This window comes from Cornus florida, unplaced genomic scaffold (assembly GCF_030987335.1).
Source record: "Cornus florida cultivar Cherokee Brave unplaced genomic scaffold, ASM3098733v1 CherokeeBrave_3.0.0_Hap2_Chr07, whole genome shotgun sequence".
NCBI lineage: Eukaryota > Viridiplantae > Streptophyta > Magnoliopsida > Cornales > Cornaceae > Cornus > Cornus florida.
This window is the reverse complement of record NW_026775577.1, coordinates 73,039,169-73,056,687: the sequence shown is the minus strand read 5'-3', so window position 1 is coordinate 73,056,687 and position 17,519 is coordinate 73,039,169. Positions and strand designations below refer to the sequence as shown.

The window sequence follows — 17,519 nt, the reverse complement described above, 5'->3', positions numbered from 1 at the left end:
ATGCAATGAAGGAGGAATAGAATGTGAAATGTGACGGGTGACAACTTAAGGTTGCACCGGTTCACTCTTTTCATTGGACATTTCAACTTGATTATCCACAATCCTACCACTCCACAAGGTAGTCACCGCATTAACATGTTCAATGGTGTGGCCTTCCGATGAGGAATGGGTTTCCATAACACATTGTTTCTTAGGTGGGGCATTTATAGGCATCTTTCCCTTCTCTCTTGCATTGAGAGTGCTTGCTATTTACCCTACTTGGGTTTCTAGCTTCGCAATAGATTGAGAGTGAGAATGAAACAATTATGTGTTAGCCTCTAAAGTGCCCAAAGCATTCAAAACTTTTTCTTCAAAGGCGAGACTTCTAGTATTTCCTTGAGAATAAGATTGGTTGGGAAAATGAGAATTAGCAAATCATTCCCTTGTGATTGAAAAGGTCTATACCCTTGGGATCCTTGATTTTGAAGTGGAAGTGGAATGTTTTTCCCTTGAAAACCGCCTTGGGAAGGATTTGAGCCATCTCCTTGGTTTTTCCAAGAGAAATTTGGATGATTCCTCCAACTTAGATTATAATGAGTACCATAAGGATTGTTCCCTTGGTTCACAAAAGTTGCATTGACTTGTTCATTAGGTTCATTTTGCACTTGTCTGTGAGGACAATGAGAAGTAGAATGAAGAACACTAGAACAAGTCATACATGTTTCATTTGATACATGATGAGAATGGTTAAGAAATGAAGATACTTGGTTCGCCGAGTTTTGGTTAATCAAAAATTGATCAAACCATAAAGACTTCATTTCGGCGGTTATTTCATTCAAATGGTCGACTTGATGTAAGCCAACACTCTTCCTACCTTGTGAATTTCTACCATTCTTGGATGATAATGTTCTATGCAAAGAATTTTCACTCATGCTCTCATAAAGATGCCACACGTCATCCTCATGCCTATCAATGTATGAGCCACCCATGGAAGCATCAACCATACCCTTATAATTGTCCGATAAGCTCTCAAAGAAATATTAAACTAATTGCCATTTGGGCATGTCATGATGTGGACACTTCCTAAGAAACTCATTGAAGCGTTCCCATGCCTCATGAAACGTTTCTCCATCCCCATGTGAAAATTCTCGAATTGAGGTTCTCATGGCATTGGTCTTTGAAATTGGATAGTACTTCTTAAAGAACTCTTATTGCATTTCTGCCCAAGAAGTGATTGAAAGAGGCCTAAGATTGTTAAACCAATACTTTGCCTTGTCTTTTAAGGTAAAAAGAAAAAGTTTGAGTCTTAAAACCTCTTCCGGCATGTCCGTATATTTTGCGGTGGAACATACTTCAAGAAACTCATCCAAATGCTTATGAGGTTCTTCACTTGGAAGTCCATGATAGTTAGGAAGCATTTGAATGGTTTGTGGCTTAATTTCATAATGATGTGCTCTAAATGGAGGCAATTGGATGCATGTAGGTGCATTATACTAATTAGGCACATAATGGTCTCTTAAAGCAAGAGGTGGATTAGCTACTTAAGATGCAACATGAACACCTTGGTTTTGAATTCCTTGATTAATGATGGGAGGTTGTGGAGCATATATTGGCCTTGGCATTCCATATGGAGCTTGGCCTTGTTGTTGTGGTGGTTGGTGAATGAATGGCCTAGGCATGCCTAATGGTACTTGTATGTTCTCATTGTGCACATTAGGATGAAGAATACCTTGTTGGTCTATGTGACCAAGGTCCTCAACATGATCATCATTATGGTCATCCATTGATAGATTGGTTCTATTTGAACTTCCTCTTCCCCTAGGATTTCTAATGATGGATTCAAGATGCAAATCGAAAAGGACAAGAGTTTGTCTCAATGAACGACGTCTATACATGCATAATGCAAAACACAATAAGCACAAAGAATGACGAACACTATGCCTTCACAACAATGCAATTAGACTTCTTCCACAAACACTTAATTCATACTCCCATGCTTTAATAATAATGATGCAAAGAACAATTAAGAATGCCTCCACGCGGGCTTACGATTTAACTAAGAAATTAAAAACAAACCTCCACGCGGGCCAATGATTTAACTAAGAGATTAAGTAAAGAAAGTCTCACAAAGGTCCTTTAGCACTTCAACTCCAAATTTAAAGCTTAGCTTAGCAAATTTTTTAAACTTTCAACTTTTTACTTTCTTTGCTTTGCTTGAATGCTTATTTGCTTACTTCCTTTCTAACAATGCACCTAGTCAAGTAAGAACAACACAATAAGTAACCAAAAAGAAAAGTAAAAAAAAAAAAGTAAAGACACGATCAAAAGAGTACTAATCCTAATTAATTCCACAATTCCGACGTTGCCAAATCAAATCAATCAATCCCCGGCAACGGCGCCAAAAACTATGGTCGTCGTCCTACCATAAGCTTAAAGAGTGTGCATTAAGGTGAGGGCTGTATATTTAAGCGCCCTAAATTGCATTAGTTAAGTTCTTTATTTGTGTATTTTATATAGATTATCTCCAATTGTATGTTTTTGCACATTTTCAGGTTAAATTGCAAAAAGGAAGCAAAAATGATGCTTTGTGGAGTTTTGAACATAGGAAGGTGCAATGCTGAATTCTTGCAGCAGTGAAATCCGGATTTGCTCACAATTTTTGACCTATAAACTCAAGAACTGGACTTCCATCATAACATGAAAGATTTAGAGCTCTGAATCAGCTTTCCAAATCTTCAAACGGTTCATCATTCGGAGTTCGGATTAGAGAGTTATGATCTTCTTACCAGAGGTGCGCAGAACTGCCTGGCAGCACTGAAGTGCTGCCTTTCTCCCCATTTTCGACCAACCAGACTTGAGAATTGGGTCTTCATCAAAACATGAAGTTTTTAAAGCTCTGAATCGGCTCTCCAAATATTCAAACAGATCGTCATTCGGAGTTTGGAGCACAAAGTTATAACCATTTTACCAAAGTAGGTCAGTGCTGAGCAAGAAGAGCATATTGCACATTACACTAATTTAGAGTGCTCGAGACCACCCTTCGAGTGCTCGAAATTCTGGCAGATTGCACTCGGAAATGGCTCAATTTCAGCCACTTGCACATTGGTTTCCTCAATGCCATCTTCCTTCTTTATGAAGTGGTTGGAGGTGTTCCTTGGAGGAGAGAGAGCCTTGACTTGAGCTTGATAAGAGAGAGGGAGGACCACACAAAATCATTATCCCAACTTTTGACAAGAGTAGAAGGGAGAGAAGAGAGCAAAGAAGAGGGTGTTCTTGAGTGCTACAGTAGGAGCTCGAAAATGGAGATGGATCCTTCTTCTTCTTCTTTCATTTTTGTATCAATGGAGAGCTAAACCTCCATCTAGGGAGGTGATGAAGCCCCTCCCTTGTAAGCATGTGCTAGTGTAGATTTTATTTTGGGGAAAACAATGCATAGTTTTTGGTTATTTTATGATCTAGAGCATCATATTTGTTGTAATGAACTTTAATGTCTATACATTATTATTTTGAGTTATTCCTCTTGTCTTAGATAATTCCTTCTCTTAATCATAATGCTTACAATTTCATATTGACAATGGAAGTTAGATCATGAAATGGTTTTATTGGCATGAAGTTGGAGAACTTAGATAGTCCATTGCTTAGGATCCCCCTTTGACGGTCTATGCTTAATTCCTAATTTTATGTGCTTTCATCATTCCATTAAGGACTTGATAATCTTTGGCTTAGGGAGCATGTGAAGGCTACACCCTAGTTTAGGTGGCTTAAGTATGTGAACCTTTGATGGATTATTCTTGTTGTTGATTTAATGAACTTCTTGAAAATACTATAACAACCAAGTGTTGTCATGTATCATGACCATCATTTGTGTTGTTTTTCCCCAATTTAATCTTAATCTAGCATGTGTATAGGGTTGGAGTGAATTCATCTCCCTAGTCTTTTCTACTTGTATCTCACTTCTTCAATTTCATTGCAATCTATTGTTTTATGCATTTTAATTTCCTAGTTTAGTGACAAACACACAAACCCTTTATAAACCCCTCATCACTCTAAAATGACTTTAGATACTTAGGTTGCCTTAAGACTAGCGCAGTCCCAGTGGTTCGACTTACCCATCCAATAGCCCTATTTTACAATGATTCGTGCTATTGCGAAGAGGGTTGATTTATAATTGATTTCAACCGTCGATCAAGGGCCAAGAGTTTTACATTTATAGAAGCCACTACTACCTTTCACTGTAAATAAAGCTAGGGCGAGTAGGGATCGTCCCAAGGGATTGTGAGGGTCGAACAAGGTTGTGGAACCGCTATTAGGGCTAGTAGGTTGAGTAATCAAACAATTGGTTGGTTGGTTGATTAGACTAGAGAGCAACTAAATTAAACTAAGTGATAACAAAAGAATGTAATTAAGAGCAAATAAGAGAGAGAAGAGTCTTGGGGTTTAGAGATCACCACCAAGCAATACATTTCTATACGATTGACAAGTAACTAATGAGGGCAAATGGTGTGTTGCAATATTGGTGTGTGTGTGTGTGTTTAGTCGATTCAACAAGCAAGGATGACTAGTTAAGCATGTATTGTCTAAACATCATGTGAAAGGCACAATATATCTAAGCAATGAAGCATATATTGTCTAAACAACATGTGAAAGGCACAATAGATCAAAACAAGTCATTAATCCTTTCATTAAGCTCACAATCCAAATACACCACAAGGTTAGAGACATATGCTACTTACATTCAAAAGCTTGGACCATCAAACAACAAGTATGGATTGTCCTCCCATTTAACACTACACTACAACTACACTACATCTACACTACTAGCATAAAAATAAACTAGGGGAGAGGCACAATCCATCAAAGAATAAGTATGAACCATCCAGAAAATCACAAGAGCATTCCATTAAGCATTATGTTTTGACAATCTCTAAATCTATAGCGTCAATACACATAGACATGCATCAATAACACAAAATTTAGAGACAAGCACATAAACATCTATTCTAACATGCATAGACATATGGATAGAATGAAATGATCAATTGAAAGTATTTAACCACATAAATCATTGAACAATCAATATCTATATATATCAAAGTGTCAAAACATTAATTACAACACTAATCCCTCAATAATACACAAGATTAAGATATAGAAAGCATGCTTGGGGCTAGCTCTAGCCCTAAGAGGATGTCCAGGCACTCATGGTGATGTTGCTCCAACCCTCAAGGGCTAACTCCATGGCTGAAATCTGCTCATTGTTGATGAAGAACTCCAATGGTGTCTCTAGCCTCCTCCTCATTTCTTCTACACTAAAGCTTGCCTCCAAAGTTGTATTTACCAAAATGCTAAGTCTCTCAAAAAGTGCATCATATTCCTTTTATAGGTAGGTTAAGTGACACACAAAATGAGCTGGGGTCGTGCAAAGAATATTCTCTAATGATTGGATAGAGGACGGATTGAACAAGCTGGCTTTTTAACTTTTTCGCACTGGAGGAAGTTCGATCGATCGAACCTTGGACTTGGATCGATCTAACTTGGCTGAGATCTATCGAACTGAGGCTGGATCGATCCAACTGGTTGAGCTTTTTGGAAAAAGACAAATCTGAGATATTTTGGGAAATATTTTTGGGAAAAGGACAAAAGTGGTTAGTGGGTGGTACAACTGTGGATTAGATCAATCATTTGAATAAAGACAAAAGTGTTCAATCGATCGAAGAGTGGTGTTGGATCGATCGAACTTTAGACTTTATGATTTGGGTCAAAGTTTGGATCTATCTTGAAGTACTGAGATTCGATCAGTGTTCGATCGATCGAACCTTAAAGTTGGATCGATCAAACTTTGCTACTTCCCACATTTGGCTCCATTTGCTTCTTTCTTTCTCCACTTTGCTCCTTTCTTTGTTGAATCCCATAATTGCTTCAATTAAGCTCTTATTTGGCTGAGTTAGCTTATTTTTGGGATAAGTGCCTGAAAATGGAAATAATACGAAATCAATCTAAAACGGTAAAGTAAGATAGATAAAGGTACTAGAATGCTTAAGCTTAAGGGGTTTAAATACGCACTTTTCAGCACTCATCAATCTGGTATAGTATGTTAATATCTTTCTAACTCTCTTTTGTTTTCACACATTGAGGACAATGTGCACACTAAGTTTGGGGGTAAGAGGGAATATTCAAATTTTTGATGATATAATATAACACAAGGTCCTGAATTTTTGATGTTACAAGCATGCTTTTTTGAGTCTGTCAATTGTCAAGTATTCTTTTTGTAGTCTGATTTTGGTTAGAGATGGCATATATCTTTCTAACTCTCTTATTGTTTGATGATATTGATCTTTGAAATACTTCATTTTGCACATATTTATACTTGCATGAATTCTGTGGGGTGTTGTGTCAATTTTTACTTCAATAATAAATAACCACCCGCAATAGCACGAATCTTTGTAGGATAGTACTATAGAGAGGGTGTCGAACCCACAGGAGATGAGTGTATTTTGTTTTACTTTTAACCAATCTTTATTGGTTTATAGGTAACTAGTTGAATTGATTGGTTGGTTGTTACGATTACAAACTAAAATTAAATTAAAGTGATCAGAGAGAGAGAGGTCTTAGGGCTTTGACTTCACCACAACCTTCATACTATGTTTAACTATTTCAACTCTGTGGATTTAACAAAGTATATTTCAAATGAATTGAATTCAATAATATTCGTTGAATTCGGTTTTTAAATAAAGATGTCTTATAAATTGCAGTTAACTATAACCTATCTGCGTTTAGCATAGACTATCCACCTACCTACTCTACCTATTTTAACTAATTTTGTAAACAATCCATCTTTCCTAAGCATAGATTATGAAAACATTCATTTATAAAAAAACATTAATTGGAACACCATTACATGACCTCCATTCTTATGTGTAGCAGGGCTCCGCCAAATACCGTCCAATATGAATGGGTTGAGAATAGAAAACAAATAGTTATATCTAAGACAAGGTAATAACAATTTGAAAACTATTTAAAACATTAAATCCAATTGAGTTATTTCAATTGCTCATAGTCATGTAATCATAAATATAATATATATTAAAAATAACCCTGAGTTAAAATAATCAAACTATAGTACTAGATTGGGTTACATTAGTGTCTTAAGAGAGGAATTAGCTACTCACGACGATGCCAAATATCATCTGTGTTGTAGTCGTCTCCATCATCACAGATGGCAGTTCTCTTCTCAGGATCTTCACATTCTAAGGTTATGGAAACCCTAAAAGCCGCCACCACAGTATCAGCCTTTTGAATAATATGAAAAAAAATAGGCTCCTTCTATTAAGGTGTGTGCCTTCTTTTATAGAAGAAAATAAAGGTTTAGTGGGCTTTTAGGTCTTCTGGCCCATTTGGAGTGAAATACGACTTTGAAAAGAATAATCCCGTAACTTAAAATTTGATCTTTCATAGAAGGCTCGAGCTTAGGAAGTAGAGCTCGAGCTTTGAGGTTCGGGCTTGAGCTTTGAGAACAGGGCTCATGCTTCAACGAATTATTGCTCGAGCTTTAAAGGCTGGTGCTCGATCTTCACTTTTACACTTTGTCAAATTTCTTCAACTATTTTCCGAAGCGTCTTTTCCTTCAACACTTAGAATATTTTGGGATTCTCTTCTTTTAACATTGCTCAATCTAAGCTTCATAGGGCATGAGCTCTAGGCACCAAGCTTGAGCTTTATGTACTCAAGGCTCAAGCTTTAAATGATGGTGCTCTATCCTTGAGGTCTGGCACGAGACCCTGGGAGCTTGGTTCTTCCTTTAAATCAACTCTTCAAATTCCGATGCCTTATGCTCGAGCTTGAGGGCCAAGGCTCGAGCACCCTGAGGTTAAGCTCGAGCACCACTGAGTAGGGCTCAAGCTCTGAAGGTACAAGGCTCAAGCTTCAATGCCTTGTTGACTTTTCTTCTTTTTCTTGCAGGGCTTGAGCCTCAGGACTTGGGCTCGAGCTTTGGTTCTTGAATTTTTCCAAACTTCACCATTTAAGCTCTCTACTTGCTTTGAATGACCGACAACGACTCTGTATGCTTCAATATCAGTCTTTTCATTATAAAGTCTTAGTTTTAACCGTTTCACTGGGAAAGTACCTATAAATGCACATTAAACATAAAGCAGTCTAACAATGGATAAAAGTATCACTTTAGGCCTGAACAAACGTATATTTAGGGGCTCAACTATGCAATATTCAGCGCTCAACATGGGGTATACACTAGAAGTCTTGTTTTGTTTTGAGTTAAACTGAGATGAGCAAGTGAATTTGATAATTTTGATAACCAAGGCATATAAAAAATAAAAGAAAAGAAAGAAAATGTATGTATGCAATAAATGGAAAAAACTCTTCACCAATGTGGATGAAAGAAAACAAGAAAGAAAAATGAAGAAAATAAGTAGACAAGGGTTAAGTTCAGGTCTTACCTAGATTGTACGAGTATTTAAGTCCTTAGGGGTGTGGTTTGACACCTAATGCCTTAAGACCATCTGGTTTGGGGGACATTGGTTGAAAGTTTGTTACATAAGGGGTTTAGGTTGTGTAGATTACTTGAACAATTAAGTCTAGAGGGATGCTTTATCACTTAATGCCCTAAGAACATCTGGTTTGGGAGTCATTGGCCGAAAGTTCGTTACATGGGTGATTTAGAAAGCTTAATAGACCTGAACATTGCATAGTATCCTTTTTGAAAAATGCATACCAGTAAAAAAAATATTAATAATGCCTTGGGAGTTGGAATTTGAAAAGTTTTCCTGTAAGTTGAGTGATAGCAAGGAATAAATACAAGTATGGATAGTAAGCCACATGTTTAACTGTAAGTTCACTTTTAAAAAAATTTGGAGATTTAAATTATTGAATAAATGATTAAATTGACGTATGAGGACCATGGCTGCTAAATTGAAATTGAAAGTTGAAAGTTTTTCTCGTGAAGACGATTAGCTGTACTTATTGTATTTGATTAATTGATGAACTGCAGGAATATCATGATTTGAAAACAGGCTTGAATGAGCTTATTGTGCAATTAAGGTGCTGTTTGAGATGTTTATGGGTACCATCACTGGAAACCCTCACAAGACTACAACTCGTCTATTAGGGGTAACCTAGGGGTTTAAAGGCTTGCTGCATAGGCTAAATGTAACCGTGATTCCCATGAAAGCAGCTCTTTAGTTCTGCATTGCTAAGGGATTAGCAATATATAAGTTTGGGGGTGTGATAAGCGCTGAATATTACAAATTCAAGCCCCTAAATATATATATGTTAAGACTTAAAATAATACTTCTATCCATTGTTAGACTGATTTATATTTGTTGTGTGCTTACAGGTACTTTCCCAGAAAAACGGTTAAAATTGAGACTTTGTGATGAAAAAACTGATATCGAAGCTTACAAAGTCGTTGTCGATCATTCAAAGCAAGCTCGGAGCTTAAATGATGAAGTTTGGAAGAATCTAAGTACCAAACCTCGAGCCTAAGTTCTGAGGCTCGAGCCTTGCAAGAAAAAGAAGAAAATCAACAAAGCATCAAAGCTCGAGCCTTGTACCTCCAGAGCTCGAGCCCTACTCAGTGGTGCTGGAGCCTTACCCTAGGGTGCTCGAGCCTTGGCCTTCAAGCTCGAGTATGAGGCGCCAGAATTTGAAGAGTTGATTATAAAGAAAACCAAGCTCCTAGGGCCTCGTGCCAGACCTCAATGATCGAGCACTATCATCTAGAGCTCGAGCCTTGAGCCTCAAAAGCTTAAGCTTTGTACCTAAAACTCGAGCCTTATAAAGCTTGGATTGAGCAATGTTAAAAGATGAAAACCCAAAAATATTCTAAGTGTTGATGGAAAAGATGCTTCGGAAAATAGTTGAAGAAATTTGACGAAGTACAAATTTGAAGATCGAGCACCATCATTTTAAGCTTAAGCAATAATTTAAGAAAGCTCGAGCTTTGATCCTAAAGCTCAAGCCTGAGCCCAATAGCTCAAGCTCTACTCCTTAAGCTCGAGCCTTCAGGACAAATTAAATTATAAGTTACAGGGATTATTCTTTTCCAGTCTTATTTCACTCTAGATGGGCCAGAAGACTAAAAGCCCACCAAACCTTTATTTCTTCTATAAAAGAAGGCACATGCCTTGATAGAAGAAGTTCTTTTTTCTCGTATTATTCAGAAGACTGATATTGTGGTGGTGGCTTTTAGGGTTTCCATAACCTTAGAAGGTAAAGATCCTAAGAACAGAAGTGTCGTCCGTGACGATGAAGACGACAACAATACAGATGATATTTTGTATCGTCATTAGTAGCTAATTCCTCTTTTAGGGCAATGATGTAACCCAATCTAAGTACTATGGTTTGATTTTTTTAACTCTGGGATATTTTTAATATATACTATATTTCTATTTACATGATTATGAGCAATTGAGACAACTCAATTGGATTTTAAAGTTTTAAATAGTTTCTGTAAAGGTATTACATTATCTTATATATAATTCTTCTTAAACTATTCTCACCGCATTCTTATTGGATGGTATCTGGTGGAGCCCTGCTGGACATAAGAATGGAGATCATGTAATGGTGTTCCAATGTTTTTTTATAAATGAATGTTTTCATACTCTATGCTTAGGAAAGATGGATTGTTTGCACAATTAGTTAAAGTAGGTAGGTGGATAGTTCATGCTAACTGTAGATAGGTTATAGTTAGTTGCAATTTATGAAACATCTTTCTTTAAAACCGAATTAAACAAATGTTATTGAGTTCAATTCATTTGAAATATAAATTATTAAATCCCCAGAGTTGAATAATTAACCATAGTATAAAGGCTGTGGTGAAGTCAAAGCCCTAAGATTTTTCTCTCTCTGATCACTTTATTTTAATTTCAGTTTAATTTTATTTTATGTTCATGACAACCAATCAATCCATCAATTCAACCAGTTACCTATAAACCAAGAAATAAGTTTAATTAGTTAAAAATAAAACAAAGAACACTTATCTCCCTGTGGGATCGAAACCCTCTATATAGTACTATCCTACAAAGATTCGAGCTATTGCGAGTGGTAAGAAACTGAACACATCACAATCAATTAAATAAACCATAAGAGTAATCCATTAAGCACCATATCTTGACCAATAGTAGACCCATTATTTTAATACACATAGACATGCATCAAATGTAAAGAATTAAGTGTAAAGCACATGACCATTCATTCTAACATACATAGACATATGAATAGAATTAAAAGATTATTTAGAAGTAGTAAACAACACAAACCATGTAGAAACAAGATTTATATAAATATGAGGTCAAAACAATAATTACAACACAAATCCCCACTAATTACAAAGCATTAAAGTCTAAGAGGCATACTTAGGGCTATCTCTAGCCCTAAGAGAATAGTCTAGCCACTCATGGTTATTGTTATCCAACCCTCAAGGGCTCTCTTCATGGTTGAATTCATCCACTTCCCTTGGTGTACTTGGTAGAAACCCTAGAAAAGTGGAAGAACCTTCTCAAAAATATGTGTTCTCTCTAATCTTTAGCCAATTTCCCCTCTACTAACCAACTTTTTACTAAAAATAGCCCAATTCCTTATATAGGTAGCTCAAATGTCATACCCAATGGTCAGACCTCGTGAACTAGGACCTCTAAATGATTACACCATGAGTACACCTTCAATTGGGCTTAAAATCTGTTTTACACGCATTTTGAGGCAGTTTGATCGATCACACTATTGCTTCGATCGATCGAAGTATGGCAGCGCAATTATTTGGATAAGGATAAAGGCTGAGATATTTATGGGAAAAGGACAAAAATGGTTATGAAGATAAGATCAAGAGGTTCGATCGATCGAAGAAAAGGTTGGATCGATCAAATAGGAAATTTTCCTGAGGATGAGGACAAGGGTTTGATCCATTATGGCAGGGTTGGAACAATCACAATGTCAACGATCATAGCTTGGTTTGATCGATCGAAGAGGAAATTTTCACCACTTTGCTTCCACTTTGCTCCTTCTTTCCACTAGACTTAAGATGCTTGCTTCTTCTAATCCTCTAATTTAGCTGATTTGACTTATCTCTTAGGACTTTGTAGTGGTCTTGACATTATGATGTCATTGAGGTCTTTGTTTCTAGCGTCATGGGACGATGAGTCAAGACTGACTTGAGTTCTTCCTTGAGGAGTCAAGAGTTACCTTGTGAGCCTCAGGGCAAGGTTCTCGTGTCTTGTTTTCTTAGGTTGATAGTTTCAGGATTTGGATGGGTGTGTTGACCTAGGATCCTTCTTGTGTTGCCTTGGATAGCTCTTACGAGCTACGGTTGGGATGTGAGCAGTTTCATGTAATTAATTGCATTGGTGCCATTAATTACTCTCCCTTGTCTTTGGAGACTTGGGGCCATGTGTTAGGGTTTTGGTAGAATCCTGTAGAGTTCCTATCAAACTCGTTGGCATCTTGGATTGGGGGTTTTCTTGTTGATATCTCGTAACGGTTAGCATTGGGGCTATCCATTTCATTGTTGTCTTGTTTCGTGTAGTGTTGGGATTCCATCAGGGTATGAGCTGGTCTTGGGAAAAACTTACTGACCCTATGTTTCGAGGACCTTAGTGGACATTGGGGGGATGATTCCTTTCCTCGTAGTGAGAGATTGGACTCATCCAGGTTTTGTGTTACGTTTTCTAAGTGGTTGTCCTTTTGAGAGGCATTCCATTCATTTATTTTTATTTTGTAAAAATTTCATTTGTAAGATCACTTTTACATGTTTACGAGCCCCATTGTTTTCGAGCATGCTTTAGAAACATGTTTAGGATATATGACTATGTGGTAGTCTGTGTGAGAATATAGGGGATACGTTTTCATATGTTGTATCCGTTTAACATGCTAGTGGCATTAGTGGTATATAACGTGTCATCGTTTGTTTGACCCCTATGTGATAGGTGGTTTATTTGGTTTACCTTATGTATACTGTGTGTTTAGTACTAAGGTAATTTTTGATTTATGTTATTTAATTTTGCGAGTATACACTATGTGAGTATCTGGTTTATATTGTCTCATCTTTCCTGCACTTATGTTGGGGTTTTGTGACCGTGGTTATTGGGATAGAGATGCGTGAGTTACGTAATAGACTTGTGATTTTAGGTTTTAGTTCTCCACTATAGGAATTTTAACCCAACGTTTTGTCTTCTGTATGTAGCCTTACGGTAGGTCTACTTCAGATCTGTACCTAGGTTTTTAGTTTTGTGGGTCTAATCCATTGGCTTGAGGGCACAGACTTGTCAGGCAGTGGATTCGTGACTGGTGTTGTTGTTGTAGTGTTTTCAGATGTGGAGGTTGTTAGTTACGCCAGCATTAGGAATATAAGGCCTTGAGCGTAACGGTGCCAATGACATTATTGTCAGAGTTTTAGGATTATCTACCCCAACTCTCGCAGATGCCTGGTTTTTGTAGTGCTTTTGGTAACGATCATTTTCGACATTGATGTCATTTGTATCGAAAAGTTTGTTTCTGGATTGACTTATTGGGGGCATGTTATGAACTAGTGCCTTATACCATCATGTTAACTTATTGACGAGTAAGTTTGGGTGGGTTCTGGTCATTGTTCGTCCTGCCATATCATTCTTAGCCATCTGTCTTAGTTCAACTTGTTGTTATCTTGGAATTCTCTTAGTGATTAGCATTGCATTAATATGCCGATTCGTTTGGGAGATGTCACTCAGTTCTTGGTTTTCGCGTTCCTTCGGATGATCTTCAGGCTTTTGGAGTTGTCCTTCAGCACCTTATAATCAATCTTTTAGTTTGACCTTGCTTCGACCTTGTTCGGTTCTCTTCTGTATGTTCTGGATTTTGGGGACAAAATCCCTTTAAGGAGGGTAGGTTGTAATGACTCGGTTATTTTCCTTCCTTTCCTTTTACCTCAAATTTTATGGATATTTTTTTTTCCATTGATCTTTTCTTTTTTGAGTTCGGTTTCTCATCACTTAGTGTCATCTCGAGTGCTCGGGATTGGTTTCCAAGACTTTATTCCGCGTCATTTTCACACTTTCATTATTTTAACACTATTAACTTTTCGTCTTTTCCTCGTTTGTCACTTTTTGGCACAACCTCACTTTTTGGTGTTCGGAGTTGGTTTTTGACTTCACGTACCTTTATTCTAAGTGGTTTCCACGAAATACGTATCTTTACTTTTGTAGAAAAGTACTCTGATTGCTCCCTGTGTCCATAGGGGCATGGATGCATAGTTCTTCGGAAACATTTTCTTTTCTTGGGGTATTTTTCATAAATATCTTTTGAAGATATTTTATTTCAGGGGTTTTTAAGAAAATATTTTTGGAAGATATTTTCATTCTGGGTCATTAGAGCAGTTAACCCTTTTTGGAGAGGCCATTGTGCAATTAATGAAAGTTATTGCAAAATGCGTTGTTTTGAGCCTGGATCCTCGTACGGGATTCATTTTCACTTTTCATCGAGTTGTCTACTCTTAGAATTTCCTTTCGGTCCTTTCTCCCCAGTTTTAGGGTTTCTGACCCCGGTTGCCGCCAAACTTGCTCGAGGCATATCTTCCTACTCAGGACTCGGTTTTCTACGCCGTTTCTTCCGTTGTTCATTTTATCTTGTTTCGGTTCTTTTTCATTCATAGTGTTTTACTGGTTGAGCGTGTCTGTGCAAATTTCACTTTTCCAGACCCGGCGGGACCCGTTGGGGACACTTTTAGGGTTTTTCTATAAATAGGGGGTGAAATAAGAAAAAGTTAACTTTTTCCCTTCTTCCTCCCCCACTTGGCCAACCATCCATGGCAGCCTTGGGCTACCACCCTTCTTCTTCTTTTTTTAGCCTCTTCCCTTGTGGTAGACGTCGTAGTGCCTTAGTATTTATTGTAGGCCTTGGTGAGATCTTCCTTTCCCCCTTACTAGAATCCATTTTTGACCATTTTTTAGTTTGGGTTTTGAGTTCAGGTTTGTATTTTGGTGGTACCTTCTTGGTGTTTAATGTTCACCTCGTTGTCCCCGACATAACCTAGGAGTATCGTTGGATTCGGAGCAGTTTCATTTTGGTGGCTTTTGAGATTTTCATCCCAAATTGAGGTAGGGGATGTTATAGGTTTATATTTTTGTTATCTTACATACTATTGATACTTATACAACTTGTATGCATGTTTTTGTTCAGAATGTAGAATTTAATTTAATTATTTTCCTTGTGTAAGATTTAATTCACATGATTATATAGGTGATAGAATTAAATTGTGGCATGCTATTAAATTAAGTTTCGATATGTTCTTCAACATATATTAAATTGGGAGTTTTTTAATAAGTATTAAAAGTTTTATTTAATCTTTCACTTGTATGAAGATTTAATTCACATATTTGTAACTAGCATGTAATCAACTTATAATGTGATATTAAATTAGGCCTTAGTATGTGCTTTAACATATGTAAATCTGGGAACATTTGGAATTGTTCTTTAACACATGGTTTTTTAAGTGTTTTAGTCACTTAATTGGAATTCTAACTTGATATTGTTGATGACCATGCTAGGTTCCTTAACATTTATTAAATTGAGGCTATTTGGAATTATTTTGAAATCTAGAGATTTTAATTAAATGAATTAATTAAAAATTTATTTAATGGTTCATTTGATGTAATCAAGTATTTGAGTAGATATAACTTATATAGAGAAGTTATTTAATTTAGTAGATTACTAAATTCTTGTGATTTCATAGTATTATGAATGTGAAAGCTTATTGTGCATTATTGGAAGTTAAATTGCTAACTTGTTACTATATAGTACTAATATTAGATTCTTGCGAATTATTGATAGTATTATCATTGTAAACTTATTGCTACAATGTTGTAGAATTAGTGTTTAAAGTTCATTATGGAAGCATGATTTAAATTGTTAAGTAGATGATATTGTATTGTACATCATGTCATAGTAAGGACTTGACATTATATATGCCATTTTAGAATTCAAACTCTAAGGCATGGATTGTGTGGCTTCAACTTACTTGTGCATGGAAGATGGTTTCGTGCATTATTTAATTAAGTATAAGTTGTGAACTTATTATTGATTTTGGAGTCACATGGGACATTGTTACAAAGACGTGGCTAGAGTTTGTCTCTGGTGTGGGATATATGAGTTCTCCCCATTTTATAGTGCGCACTAGAGTGGTATTCCTAGCGGGTTAGTGCCCAGAATAACCATTTAGGTCTTGGTTTTACTCTGCGATTTGATGTCCAAGTCTTCTAATATTTGATTTCGCATTCAATTTCAAGTTGACAACCAATCTTTAATTGTGACTTGTGATTTTGGTTATTGGTGATTTAATGTTATTAAGTACATTTATGCATTATGATTTTTAATGAATCATCGTAGTCTTAAATGTTGTGAAGTACATTCATGCATTGTTATTTTTAATGAATTATTACAATTTTGATGTTGATAAGTACACTTATGCTATATTGTTCAAATGTAGCTTAAGAATGATCCTATAGATTCATTTGGAACATAGACATTAGGTGGCATAACCCACTTTAGTTGTTTTTATATTTTTGATTTCAAGTTGATGGCTTTGAAAATCTATACCTTGTTGCTTTGTATAACATGCTTATATGTTATTTGAATTGCATCAATGATGTGATTTATGCTAGAAATGATCTAAGGTAGCTTAGGATGCTCCCTGAGTCTCACCTTTGACATAACCACTAGGTGGCATGGACTATATGTATTGATTTATATCAATTTAATGAACAGTAAAATGTTAGGTCTATGCATGCTCATCTCCTACGAGTAGCTTTATGTTACTTACCCCAAAGTTATAGGGACATTTTTCAGGTACATGAATCAAGGTTTAGATTCTCATTATACTAAACTTGAAGGTTTCAATTCTTGTAAAAGTTGGCTTGAAATGCCACTTGTAGCCTTATATGTCAAAATGTGTATAATTGAATATAAACATATAATGTGTACATAAGTACACTCTTTACAATGTATTTAACATGTATGAGATAAAGCCATAAGCCAATGATATCGAAATTGTATTCTATGCATTTTCACTTTCAAGGTTTATTGTGAAAATAACGAAAATTGTTAAGACATTGTTTCACTATGTTTGCATCGGGGTGTGGGAATTCCATTTTTACTGTTTAATAGAGTCTCATTAACCATGTATGAGGTGTAACCAAGGGCCAAATGCCATTTTGTTTTAGGTTTTGCGTTTTGGTTTCATTTATTGCATTTTAAGGCAATTTTATGAAAAATTGAGGTTGAGAGGTTATACTTTGCATTGGGGGTATTTTGAGGCCATGGGCCATTGGAACGCATCTTAAATGTCATTTTATATTTGCGTGCTTGTTCATATCTCACAAAACTCTTAAGTTTCAACTTGAAACTATTTTTGGATGATTAATGAATTTTTATGCAAAATTCATGCATTGGAGTTTGATTTGAAGTTCTTTTTTGATTTAGCATGTTATGTATGCTTGTATGAGGCTATGGAATGTTTTTAAACTTGTTTCGGGGCATATGGGATGCATGAATAGCATTCAACT

At 36.3% G+C, this 17,519-nt stretch overlaps 1 pseudogene; it reads left to right on the top strand.

Moving 5' to 3' along the window:
• Window positions 1-1,041: 1,041 nt before the first annotated feature.
• On the top strand, window positions 1,042-1,140 carry LOC132267814 (small nucleolar RNA R71; annotated as a pseudogene).
• Window positions 1,141-17,519: the final 16,379 nt, after the last annotated feature.